The sequence below is a fragment of the Salvelinus sp. IW2-2015 genome, unplaced genomic scaffold, assembly GCF_002910315.2.
Source record: "Salvelinus sp. IW2-2015 unplaced genomic scaffold, ASM291031v2 Un_scaffold2862, whole genome shotgun sequence".
In the NCBI taxonomy this organism is placed as follows: Eukaryota; Metazoa; Chordata; class Actinopteri; order Salmoniformes; family Salmonidae; genus Salvelinus; species Salvelinus sp. IW2-2015.
Window position 1 is genome coordinate 61,583 of NW_019944162.1, and position 14,054 is coordinate 75,636.

Consider the following 14,054-nt stretch of genomic DNA (forward strand, 5'->3'; position numbering starts at 1 on the left):
GCAACCCGTGCTAGTTGGTGCGCCAATAGTCATATTAGCAACCCATGCTAGTTGTTGCATCAGTAGTCATATTAGCAACCCATGCTAGTTGTTGCGTCAGTAGTCATATTAGTCGATGATAAGATGTTGGAAACAGCAGCGTGAGGAACTGACTCAGTGCAAAAAGACAACAAAAGCTGTCAGAGGGAAGAAAAGCAGATGGCCCGAACTAGAAAATGAGCTTGAAGACTGGGTCAACACACAGAGAGCAGACGGCCGAGGTGTTTCAACTGTGCAGATCCGACTGAAAGCCAAAACAATCGCCACCGCAACGAAGTTTGAGGATTTTAGAGGTGGACCATCGTGGTGTCTAAGATTTATGAGACGTAAAAGGCCTGTCCATCAGGGTACGAACGAGTCTGTGTCAGCAGCTCCCTCCCGACTACGAGGAAAAAGTTTAAAACTTCCGCAAATTCACTGATGCAAAGATAGCGGAGCATTCCATCGGCCCGCACGACATCATAAATATGGATGAGGTTCCTCTGACGTTTGACCTGCCTCACTCGGACTGTCAACAGGAAATGCGAATCATCCGTCACGCTGAAAACAACTGGGCATGAAAAAACGCAAAGTTCATTTGTTTCAATGTACCGGTAGGCACCTGCGGCTTATAGACATGTGCGGCTTATTTATGTACAAAATACATATTATTCAAAAAGTCAGTGGGTGTGGCTTATATTCAGGTGCGCTTAATAGTCCGGAAATTTCTGACCCACTGGAATTGTGATACAATGAATTATAAGTGAAATAATCTGTCTGTAAACAATTGTTGGAAAAATGACTTGTGTCATGCACAAAGTAGATGTCCTAACCGGCTTGCCAAAACTATAGTTTGTTAACAAGAAATTTGTGGAGTGGTTGAAAAATGAGTTTTAGTGACTCCAACCTAAGTGTATGTAAACTTCCGACTTCAACTGTACCTACACATACGCTACGGTCACAAGACGCAGGCCTCATAATTGTCCCTAGAATTTCTAAGCAAACAGCTGGAGGCAGGGCTTTCTCCTATAAAGCTCAATGTTTATGGACAGGTCCGCTTATCCATGTGAGAGACGCAGACTCGGTCTCGACCGTTAACCTGTCTAGGACTGGGGTTCCGATCGCCAACAGCCAATGAAATTGCAGGGCGCCAAATACAAATCAACAGAAATCTCATAAATCAAATTTCTCAAACATACAAGTATTAGGCACAATTTTAAAGATAAAATTCTCGTTAATAGAGCCACAGTGTCTGATTTCAAAAATGCTTTACAGTGAAAGCTCCACAAACGATTATGTTAGGTCACCACCAAGCCACAGAAAAACACAGCCATTTTTCCCGCCAAAGAGGGGAGTCACAAAAAGCACAAATTGAGATAAAATGTATCACTAACCTTTGCTGATCTTCATCAGATGACACTCATAGGACTTCATGTTACACAATACATGTATGTTTTGTTCGATAAAGTTTTATATCAAAAAATCTAATTTTACATTGGCGCGTTACGTTCAGTAGTTCTAAAACATGCGGTGATTGTGCAGAGAGCCACATGAATTCACAGAAATACTCATTATAAATGTTGATGAAAATTCAAGTGTTATGCATGGAACTTTAGATAAACTTCTCCTTAATGCACCGCTGTGTCAGATTTAAAAAAAACTTTACGGAAAAAGCATAATCTGAGTACGGCGCTCAGAGCCCAAACCAGCAAAAAGAAATATCCGCCATGTTGCGCCATTAGTCAAAAATAGCATTATAAATATTCGCTTACCTTTGATGATCTTCATCAGAATGCACTCCCAGGAATCGCAGTTCCACAATAAATGTTTGTTTTGTTCGATAATGTCCATCATTTATGTCCAAATAGCTTCTTTTGTTAGGGCGTTTGGTAAATAAATCCAAACGCATGTTCAGGTCCAGTCGGACGAAAAGTTCAAAAAGTTATATTACAGGTCGAAGAAACTTGTCAAACTAAGTATAGAATCAATCTTTAGGATGTTTTTATCATAAATGTTCAATAATGTTCCAACCGGAGAATTCCATTGTCTGTAGAAAAGCAATGGAACGAGAGCTACCTCTCATGTGAACGCGCATGACTGAGACCGAGGCTGCTGCCAGACCCCTTACTCAAACAGCTCTCATTCGCTCCCACTTCACAGTAGAAGCCTGAAACAACGTTCTGAAGATGGTTGACATCTAGTGGAAGCCTTAGGAATTGCAAAATAACCCATATCCCACTGTGTATTCGATAGGGGCTGAGTTCAAAAACTACAAACCTCAGATTTCCCACTTCCTGTTTGGATTTTTTCTCAGGTTTTTTTCTGTTATACTCACAGACATCATTCAAACAGTTTTAGAAACTTCCGAGTGTTTTCTATCCAATAGTAATAATAATATGCATATATTAGCATCTGGGACTGAGTTGGAGGCAGTTTACTCTGGGCATGCTTTTCATCCAAAAGTGAAAATGCTGCCCCCTATCCCAAAGAAATTAAGTCGTTACTGTAGACTCATTTCTTCATAAGGGGTTATGATTGGTGTGTAGTCTGGCCCAGGGGTGTGAAGGTGAACGGAAAGTCACTGGAGCGACGAACCGCCCTTGCTGTCTCTGCCTGGCCGGCTCCCCTCTCTCCACAGGGATTCTCTGCCTCTGACCCTATTAGAGTGGCTGAGTCACTGGCTTACTGGTGCTCTTCCATGCTGTCCTTAGGAGGGGTGAGTCACTTGAGTAGGTTGAGTCAGACGTGATRTTTCTGTCTGGTTTTGCACCCCCTCGGGCTAGTGCAGTGGAGGAGATCTTCGTGGGCTATACTCAGCCTTGTCTCAAGTTAGTAAGTTGGTGGTTGAAGATATCCCTCTAGTGGTGTGGGGGCTGTGCATTGGCAAAGTGTGTGGAGTTATATCCTGCCTGGTTGGCCCTGTCCAAGGGTATCGTTTGACAGGGCCACAGTGTCCCCCGACCCCCCCGTCTCAGCAGTCAGTATTTATGCTGCATTAGTCTATGTGCCAGGGGGCTAGGGCCAGTCTGTTAAATCTGGTCTAATTCTCCTGCCTTATCTGTTGTCCTGTGTGAATTTAAGTATGCTCCCTCTAATTCGGTCTTTCTCTCTCTCCCCTCCCGGAGGACCTGAGCCCTAGGACCATACCTCAAGACTACCTGGCCTGATGACTCCTTGATATCCCCAGTCCACCTGGTCGTGCTGCTGGAAACAGCTTCATAATAACCAAAGGTGGCAGGAGGTTAGCCTAGCGGTTAGAGCTTTGGGCCAGTAACCGAAAGGTTACTTGTTTGAATCCATGAGCCGACAAGGTGAAAAATCTGTCGATGTGCCCTTGAGCAAGGAACTTAACCCTGACTGCTCCGTTAATAACGGCAGACCCTGGCTATGACCGCACTCTTCGAGGGTGTCTGAGGGAGAGTTGGGATATGAAAAAAACACATTTTCAATTCACAGATGCGTATTAATACAAGCTTGTACATGTGTGAAATAGGCAATAAGCATCCACTAAATTAATTGTATTTATTTATTATAAATACAGCCTGTTAATATCTGAATATAGAGGAAGCATGGTAACCTATAGGTTCTGTCTGAACTAGATTATGATTATGACTTTTCAACGCCGATACTGATACCGATTATTGGAGGACCAAAAAAGCCGATACCGATTAATCAGTCGATTTTTTGTTGTTGTTGTAATAATGACAATTACAACAATACTGAATGAACACTTATTTTAACTTAATATAATACATCAACAAAATCAATTTAGCCTCAAATAAATAATGAAACATGTTCAATTTTGTTTAAATAATGCAAAAACAAAGTGTTGGAGAAGAAAGTAAAAGTGAAATATGTGCCATGTAAGAAAGCTAACGTTTAAGTTCCTTGCTCAGAACATGAGAACATATGAAAGCTGGTGGTTCCTTTTAACATGAGTCTTCAATATTTCAAGGTAAGAGGTTTTAGGTTGTAGTTAATATAGGAATTATAAGACTATTTCTCTCTATACCATTTGTATTTCATATACCTTTGACTATTGGATGTTCTTATAGGKACTATAGTATTGCCAGTGTAACAGTATAGCTTTCGTCCCTCTCCTCGCTCCTACCTGGGCTTGAACCAGGAACACATCGACAACAGCCACACTCGAAGCAGCGTTACCCATCGCTCCACAAAAGCCGCGGCCCTTGCAGAGCAAGGGGAATAACTACTCCAAGTCTCAGAACGAGTGACGTTTGAAACGCTATTAGCGCGCACCCCGCTAACTAGCTAGCCATTTCTCATCGGTTACACCAGCCATTAGGCTGATAGGCTTGAAGTCATAAACAGCGCTGTGCTTGCGAAGAGCTGCTGGAAAAACGCACGAAAGTGCTGTTTGAATGAATGCTTACGAGCCTGCTGGTGCCTACCATCGCTCAGTCAGACTGCTCTATCAAATCATAGACTTAATAATAACATAACACACAGAAATACGAGCCTTAGGTCATTAATATGGTCGAATCCGGAAACTATCATCTCGAAAACAAAACGTTTATTCTTTCAGTGAAATACGGAACCGTTCCGTATTTTATCTAACGGATGGTATCCATAAGTCTAAATATTCTTGTTACATTGTACAACCTTCAATGTTATGTCATAATTACGTAAAATTCGGGAAAATTAGTTCGCAATGAGCCAGGCGGCCCAAACTGTTGCATATACCCTGACTCTGCGTGCAATGAACGCAAGAGAAGTGACACAATTTCACCTGGTTAATATTGCCTGCTAACCTGGATTTCTTTTAGCTAAATATGCAGGTTTAAAAATATATACTTCTGTGTATTGATTTTAAGAAAGGCATTGGTGTTTATGGTTAGGTACAGTCGTGCAACGATTGTGCTTTTTTCGCAAATTCGCTTTTGTTAAATCATCCCCCAGCGTTGCATCGATTATATGCAATATAGGACACGCTAGATAAACTAGTAATATCATCAACCATGTGTAGTTATAACTAGTGATTGTTATTGATTGATTGTTTTTTATAAGATAAGTTTAATGCTAGCTAGCAACTTACCTTGGCTAACCACAGGCAGTCTCCTTGTGGAGTGCAACGAGAGGCAGGTGGTTATAGCGTTGGACTAGTTAACTGTAAGGTTGCAAGATTGAATCCCTGAGCTGAGAAGGTAAAAATCTGTCGTTCTGCCCCTGAACAAGGTAGTTAACCCACCGTTCCTAGGCCGTCATTGAAAATAAGAATGTGTTCTTAACTGACTTGCCTAGTAAAATAAAGGTGTAAAAAAATTATAATAATAATAATAATTAATAAATCGGCGCCCAAAAATACCGATTTCCGATTGTTATGAAAACTTGAAATCGGCCCTAATTAATCGGTCGACCTTTAGTCTAAACCCAATATAGCCTGTTAATATCTGAATATAGAGAGAAAGCATGGCAACCTATAGGCCCTATATGGCCCTGCATTAAAAACTACACCATGTCCAGTCCAGTAGAAATTCTGTTTGGGCCATTTTCTGGGACCCTGTCATAGCCTACAAATAGGACCCAGAGTTTTACCTGACCTGGTCATGAGATTAGGAAAAACTCCAGGCCCCAGAAAAGACACGTACAAATTTTGCCAGACCACTTTGGAACCTGTGCTGCCACCTGTGCTTTAAAATACTATAACTTCTAAATGTCTCGAGAGAATAGATTGGCTTACCCCATCATAACATTGTTTATAACAGGAACATAAACCATGTATAGATTCAAAATATGTTCAAAAGCTGCCAAATATCTTGTTCATTTTCCATCTGGCTTATGTATTATGCTAGGTCAAATGTAAGGTTAAGGAGAGGTTTCGAGGACACAGATTACACCCTAGTCCTTTTCCATTGATCTTCCTTTTAGTCCAGGACTAATCTGTGTCCGGGAAAAGCTCCCCATCATTTTTCAATGAGTGGAATGGGATGATGTCTTATGTGAAAAAACACATTTACATTACCAAGTACATTAATGGGGAAAACCTGTTTAAAGAGTATCTATTAGGCTGTTTGAGAGCAGATTTGAATCCTAATCAACCCATCCAATGTGAGTTGTTGTTGAAGTACAGGAGATCAATAAAGCCACAGGACTCTGGCAGTAGTCTGATTATTCCTTTAGTCATAAGAAACAAGGTTTTGAAGTGTCTGTTCTAAATCTAGGAGATATAAAAAATAAAAATAAAAATMTAACACATATTTAAGCTCTTTATTCTTCCATTCCTTTTTTAAAACCGGTCGGTCGGTTACCTTCAGGTCATAGAGCAAAACAGGGAACAGCATCGTGTTCGTGAGTCTCCCCTTTCCATATAGTGGTCAATAGTTTGTAGGGCAAACCGTTTGGACACGACAGACGTGTTCGTACAAACACTGCTCTAACTCTGCCACCTTTCACCGCAGATGTGGAACTACAACATCGGGGGGTTGAAATGCACCCAATGCTAAACACATATCTCTATATCTCTTAAACTGACGCATTTTGCTGGGGATTTGTTTTGCGATGTAACTTAGATTGACGCACCGGTGCGTCTATTGACTCTAGGGGGTTGTACTGAAAAGCCTCGTCAGTGCAAAGGTCAAACGAGCTTTTGAATTTCCTGTCTTTTTCGGCTTCAGACAAAAGCTGATATTTCACTTAATTAAATGTACAATATCAGCTTAGACAACACTGCAACAGGAACACCAACAAGCCACAGTGCTATGTAGGGGTCTGGTAGTGTGTTTGGGTGTTTGGTATTGGACTGACCCTGGTGATGTCGTCCTCCCTGCTGAACCCCCCAGTGTGTTGTGGCAGGGTAAGGGTTAGGTGACTGTTATAGTTAGTGTTGCGTGTAGCTAGGTGTTGAGTATTGGACTGACCCTGGTAATGTCCTCTGTAGAAGATCCACCAGAGTGCCTGGGCAGGGTGCGGTGCTGCAACTGGGGGGAGAGGAGCTGGAGGCTGGAGGCTCTGGTGGACATCCCCTGTCCCACCGCCAGCCCCCCCTCACTGGCCCCCCCGTGGGTCCTCTGACGCTCCCGCCGCACGTACATGGAGTGGCGGTGAGGTCTATGCTGGGAGGAGAAGGGGGATGTGTAGCCCAGGCCGTAGGGGAAGGCCTCATGAGTGGCGGACAGGGAGTGACCATGGCTTCCACCTCCTCCTCCCGGGTCTCCTCCCTCAGGGGACTTGGCCTCCTCAGAGCTCTTGTGTCGTGAGGAGGTGCGTCGGGAGGAGGAGTCTAGCGTATTGCTCTCTCTCTCCGAGCGCCGGCTTGCAGGGCTGTGACGATGATGACCGGTCGCCGGGCTGCCAGGAGCGTTGAGGTCCAGACAGGAAGTAGGGAAGTAGCGTGATGGAGGTTCGTCACCATGGATACGTGGGTCGCTAAGGTTCCCTACTGACTTGGCGTCGTTGAGGGCCCCGTGGCTCTTAGACAGGTTTATATAGGAGCCTCCTGCTAACCCTAACCCTCCTGCAGACTTAGAGGACCCATGCTCCCCCATGTAGCTGTGGCGGTCTCGGTCTCTGGCTCTATGTTTGTCTCCAGACATCAGGGTGCTGGTCTTTCCCTCTACGAAGCTATGGCGGTTCTGCTGCGAGCGGCTGTTGGACTTGAGGTACTTGGCTCCCGGCCCATCTGAGGCCTTGGCTCCGGAGGTGAAGTCAAAGTCTTTGTTCTTGGTCTCTTTGGGGCTGAGGAGGTGGGGTAGGTTGCTCTTGGTCTCCTTGGGGCTGAGGAGGTGGGGCAGGTTGTTGTTGGCTAGGTCCTTGGAGCAGGAGGCTGAGCGATTCAGGAGCTGGGGGGGCGGGGCATAGGTCTTGGGGTGGAGGGTGGGGCTCAGGCTGTTGCCATTCAGGAAGCTGTCGTTGCTAGGGTGGAGGTCTTCGTGACGGGGCAGGCTGGAACAGTCTCTACTAGCTGAGCGGTGGTGATCCGAACCCTTAACACCATGACTCCTGACCAGGAGAGAAAGAGAGAGAGGGTTTTCATATTCATATTTGTTTCCTTCTATTCAGCTAGATATGACAAATCATTGATGTTCCCAACATATTGAGAATGGCAGAGTAGTAAATGTTCCCAACATATTGAGAATGGCAGAGTAGTGGAAGTTTATCCCAACATATTGAGAATGACAGAGTAGTAAAGTGTTCCCAACATATTGAGAATGGCAGAGTAGTGAATGTTCCCAATATAGAGAATGGACAGGTAGTGAATGTTCCAACATAGTGAGAAATGACCACAGAGTATAGCTAAATGTTCCCAACATATTGAGAATGGCAGAGTAGTGAATGTTCCCAACATATTGAGAACGGCAGAGAAGTAGTAAATGTTCCCAACATATTGAGGATGGCAGGAGTAGTAAATGTTCCCAACATAGTGAGAATGGCAGAGTAGTGAATGTTCCCAAACATAGTGGAGAATGGCAGAGTAGTAAATGTCCAACATATTGAGGATGGCAGAGTAGTAAATGTTCCCAACATAGTGAGAATGACAGAGTAGTGAATGTTCCCAACATAGTGAGAATGACAGAGTAGTAAATGTTCCCAACATAGTGAGAATGACAGATAGTAAATGTTTCCCAACAATAGTGAGAATGGCAGAGTAGTAAATGTTCCCAACATATTGAGAATGGCAGAGTAGTGAATGTTCCAACATATTGAGAATGGCAGAGTAGTGAATGTTCAAAATATTGAGAATGGCAGAGTAGTAAATGTTCCCAACATATTGAGAATGGCAGAGTAGTGAATGTTCCCAACATATGAGAATGGCAGAGTAGTAAATGTTCCCAACATAGTGAGAATGACAGAGTAGTAAATGTTCCCACATAGTGAAATGACAGAGTAGTGAATGTTCCAACATAGTGAGAATGACAGAGTAGTAAATGTTCCCAACATATTGAGAATGGCAGAGTAGTGAATGTCCCAATATATTGAGAATGGCAGAGTAGTGAATATGCCAAATCATATTGAGAATGACAGAGTAGTAATGTTCCCAACATATTGAGAATGCAGAGTAGTAGATTGTTCCCACATATTGAGAAGACAGAGTAGTGAATGTTCCCAACATAGTGAGAATGACAGAGTAGTAAATTTTCCCAACATATTGAGGACATGGCAGAGTAGTGAATGTTCCCAACATAGTGAGAATGACAGAGTAGTAATATGTTCCCTAACATATTGAGGATGGCAGGTAGTAAATGTTCCCAACATATTGGAGAATGGCAGAGTAGTAAATGTTCCCAACATATTGAGAATGACAGAGTAGTGAATGTTCCCAACATAGTGAGAATGACAGAGTAGTAAATGTTCCCAACATAGTGAGAATGACAGAGTATAAATGTTCCCACATATTGAGATGGCAGAGTAGTAAATGTTCCCAACATATTGAGAATGGCAGAGTAGTAAATGTTCCCAACATATTGAGAATGGCAGAGTAGTGAATGTTCCCAACATATTGAGAATGGCAGAGTAGTAAATGTTCCCAAATAGTGAGAATGACAGAGTAGTAAATGTTCCAACATAGTGAGAATGACAGAGTAGTGAATGTTCCAACATAGTGAGAATGACAGAAGTAGTGAAATGCCTCCATAACTTGACGGAACAAATATGAGAATGACAGAGTATAATAATGTTCCCAACATAAGTGAGAATAGAATGACAGTAGTGAATGTTCCAACATAGTGAGAATGACAGAGTAGTGAATGTTCCAACATAGTGAGAGAGGACAGAGTAGTGAATGTTCAACATAGTGAGAATGACAGAGTAGTAAATGTTCAACATATTGAGAATGGCAGAGTAGTAAATGTTCCCAACATAGTGAGAATGACAGAGTAGTAAATGTTCCCAACATAGTGAGAATGACAGAGTAGTAATGTTCCCAACATAGTGAGAATGACAGAGTAGTAAATGTTCCCAACATATTGAGAATGACAGAGTAGTAATGTTCCCAACATAGTGAGAATGACAGAGTAGTGAATGTTCCCAACATAGTGAGAAATGAAGAGTAGTGAATGTTCCCAACATAGTGAGAATGACAGAGTAGTGAATGTTCCCAACATAGTGAGAATGACAGAGTAGTAAATGTTCCCAACATATTGAGAACGGCAGAGTATTACACACTATACTGTTCCTGTTCCAGCTCCCTGCCTGGTGTAATACTGTTGGCTACCTGGTGGGGGCGCTGTTGTCCGTGTGATGAGGCTTCCTCTTAGAGGAGCGGACTGGTGTGGGTGTAGGAGGTCCAGGTCGCTCCACCAGTCGCGGTGTCTGGAAGGCATGGTGGTCCAAACTCTGCTCCGTTAGAAACCGCTCTGTAGGACTCAACAACAGCAGGTTCTGCGCACACACACACCCACACACAGTGTCAACATGTCTTCAACAAGCTCCCCTCCCAGTCCTCACTAGTATGCAGTGTGAGTCATCATGATAATCATCAACATCAGACTGGAATAGACCAGCTTCACACTCTATATTAATATTCAGGGAAATGAAAAGCTCCAACTTCATTGGTTTTAATTGAGCTGGCTATGTGAGTCACTAAGGAGAGATGTTTGGCCCAAAAAGCTCCTTGGACATGGTGTTTTTCTCCCTGTCCACCTGATGAAAGTGAAGGATCTCCAGTCTCAGAGGAGAGGTTAGGGTTAGGCCCTATAGAGAAGAGAGGAGCTCCGACAACACCACTATGGCGTAGGAGCAGTTAGGAGTGACCTGTGATGTCACTATTACATGTGATGTAAATACAGTATATCCACACTTATTTGGATAGTGAAGCTAAATGTATTAATTTAGCTCTATACTCCAGCATTTTGTCTATGAGATCAAATGTTTCATAAAAGGTAATTTGCTGATGGCTGATTAGTAATACATTGTTTGTTTAAGTAGTCAGGGATAGGATGCAGTAGTCAGTAGGATGCAGTAGTCAGAGGTAGGATGCAGTAGTCAGGGGTAGAATGCAGTAGTCAGTAGGATGCAGTAGTCAGGGGTAGGATGCAGTAGTCAGTAGGATGCAGTAGTCAGGGGTAGAATGCAGTAGTCAGTAGGATGCAGGTAGTCATAGAGCAGTGTAGTAGGATGCGTAGTCAGGGGTTAGGATGCAGTATAGTCGGGTAGGATGCAGTACAGGGTAGATGCATAGTCAGTTAGGATGCAGTAGTCAGTAGGATGCAGTAGTCAGTAGGATTGCAGTAGTCAGTTAGGATGCAGTATGCAGGGGTAGGATGCAGTAGTCAGTAGGACTGCAGTAGTCAGGGTTAGGTAGGGATGCAGTAGTCAGTAGGGATGCAGTGGAGCATGTCAGTAGATGCAGTAGTCAGGTGGTAGTGATGCAGTAGTCAGTAGGATGCAGTAGTCAGTAGGATGCAGTAGTCAGTGGTTGGTAGGATGCAGTAGTCAGGGGTAGGATGCAGAGTCAGTAGGATGCGTAGTCAGATAGGATCAGTAGTCAGTAGGATGCAGTAGTCAGTAGGATGCAGTAGTCAGGGTAGGATGCAGTAGTCAGTAGGATGCAGTAGTCAGGGGTAGAAATGCAGTAGTCAGTAGGAAGTGCAGTAGTCAGTAGGATGCAGTAGTCAGGGGGTAGGATGCAGTAGTCAGGGGTAGATGCAGTAGTCCGGAGGTAGGATGCAGTAGTCAGGGGTAGGATGCAGTAGTCAGTAGGACGCAGTCAGGTGGTAGGATGCAGTAGTCAGTAGGATGCAGTAGTTAGTAGGATGCAGTAGTCAGGGGTAGATCAGTAGTCAGTAGGATGCAGTAGTCAGTAGGATGCAGTAGTCAGTGGTTGGTAGGTATGCAGTAGTCAGGGGTAGGATGCAGTAGTCAGTAGGATGCCAGTAGTCAGTAGATGCAGTAGTCAGTAGGATGCAGTAGTCAGTAGGATGCAGTAGTCAGTAGACTGCAGTAGTCAGGGGAGGAATGGCAGTCAGTAGATGCAGTAGTCAGGCGTAGATGCAGTAGTCAGTAGGATGCAGTAGTCAGTAGGATTGCAGTAGTCAGTGGTTGGTAGGATGCAGTAGGTCAGGTAGGATGCAGTAGTCAGTAGGATGCAGTTAGTCAGTGAGCGATAGCAGTAGTCGTAGGTCAGGGGTAGGATGCAGTAGTTCAGGGGTAGGATGCAGAGTCAGTAGATGCAGTAGTCAGTAGGATGCAGTAGTCAGTGGTTGGTAGGAGCAGTATCAGTAGATGCAGTTAGTTAGGGGTAGGATGCATGTAGTCAGGGGTAGGATGCAGTAGTCAGTGGTTGTAGGATGCAGTAGTTAGGGGTAGGATGCAGTAGGACAAGTAGGATTGCAGTAGTCAGTAGGATGCAGTAGTCAGGGAGTTGGTAGGATGCAGTAGTCAGTAGTCAGTAGGATGCAGTAGTTAGAGAGATAGATGCCAGTAGTTCAGTAGGATGCAGTAGTCAGTGGTGGTAGGATGCGGTAGTCTGGTAGGATGCAGATCAGTAGGATGCAGTAGTCAGTAGATGCAAAGTAGTCAGGGGTAGGATGCAGTAGTCAGTAGGATGCAGTAGTCAGTGGTTGGTAGGAATGCAGTAGTTAGGGGTAGGATGCAGTAGTTAAGGTAGGATGCTGTAGTTAGGGGTAAGATAGTGTGCTGAATGTTCTCAGTAAGTCATCGCCTACAAGAACAGCAGCAAACAGCACTGTGCTGCCCACCAGACTGCATCACAGTCTGTTTACAGCTACAGATCAGTCGTTTACAGCTACAGATCACAGTCTGTTTACAGCTACAGATCACATCTGTTTACAGCTACAGATCACAGTCTGTTTACAGCTACAGATCACAGTCTGTTTACAGCTACAGATCACAGTCTGTTTTACAGCTACAGATCACAGTCTGTTTACAGCTACAGATCACAGTCTGTTTACAGCTACAGATCACCAGTCTGTTTCAGCTACAGATCACAGTCTGTTTCCAGCTACAGATCACAGTCTGTTTCCAGCTACAGATCACAGTCTTTTCAGCTACAGATCACAGTCTGTTTACAGCACAGTCAGCTGTTACAGCTACAGATCACAGTCTGTTTACAGCTACAGATCACAGTCTGTTTAGTACAGATACAGCTTACAGATGGGGAAACAGAGAGAAGCAACAGTAGAGCTGGAGCTGAGACCCAGGCAGACAGACAAATAGACGGCATTGATGCACACTATTTACATGCAGTAGAAATAAAAATACCATACACTACAGATACATTACACTACAGATACTTACATACAGATACATTACATACAGCATACAATTACAGTACATTACATTACATACATTACATACAGAATACAATCGATACATACAACAGATACATTACACTACAATACATACATACAGTACATTACAGATACAATACGACTCAACATAACTACATAACATACACTCAGATTACAATACAGATACATTACACTACAGATACAATAACATACAGATACCAATACAGATACATTACACTACAGATACATTACAATATATTACATTACAGCATACATTACATTACAGATACATTACACTACAGATACATTTACACTACAGATACATTACACTACAGACATTACATACAGATAATTACATAATAATTACACTACAGATACATTACACTACAGATACATTACACTACAGATACATTACAGATACATTACACTACAGATACAATACACTACAGATAAACAATACAGATACTTACACTACAATACAATACACTACAGATACAATACAGATACATTACACTACAGATACACTACAGATACATACACTACAGATACACTACAGATACATACACTACAGATACACTACAGATACATTACACTACAGATACATTACATATTGTTGGGTTCTGAGAATATGAATAATTACTTATTCACTGATGGACTGCTAAGGTTGAGGTCTACACCAGAAGTTAAGGTTATATTGAGGAAGGTATATGTGTGTGAACTAAGCTTGGAATGTGTTGAGTACAGGGAAGAGATTCCATGTGGCAGGCATTGAGGGAGACGGGTGAAATCTTAGAAACGAACAATGTCTGAGGAGAGAGGGTAATGTAT

General features: G+C 43.1%; 1 pseudogene; it reads right to left on the reverse strand.

The window, feature by feature from the left end:
- Positions 1 to 10,527, reverse strand: part of LOC112074879 (cyclin-dependent kinase-like 5) — a 68,499-nt pseudogene extending 57,972 nt beyond the window's left edge.
- Between the last annotated feature and the right edge of the window lie 3,527 nt (positions 10,528 to 14,054).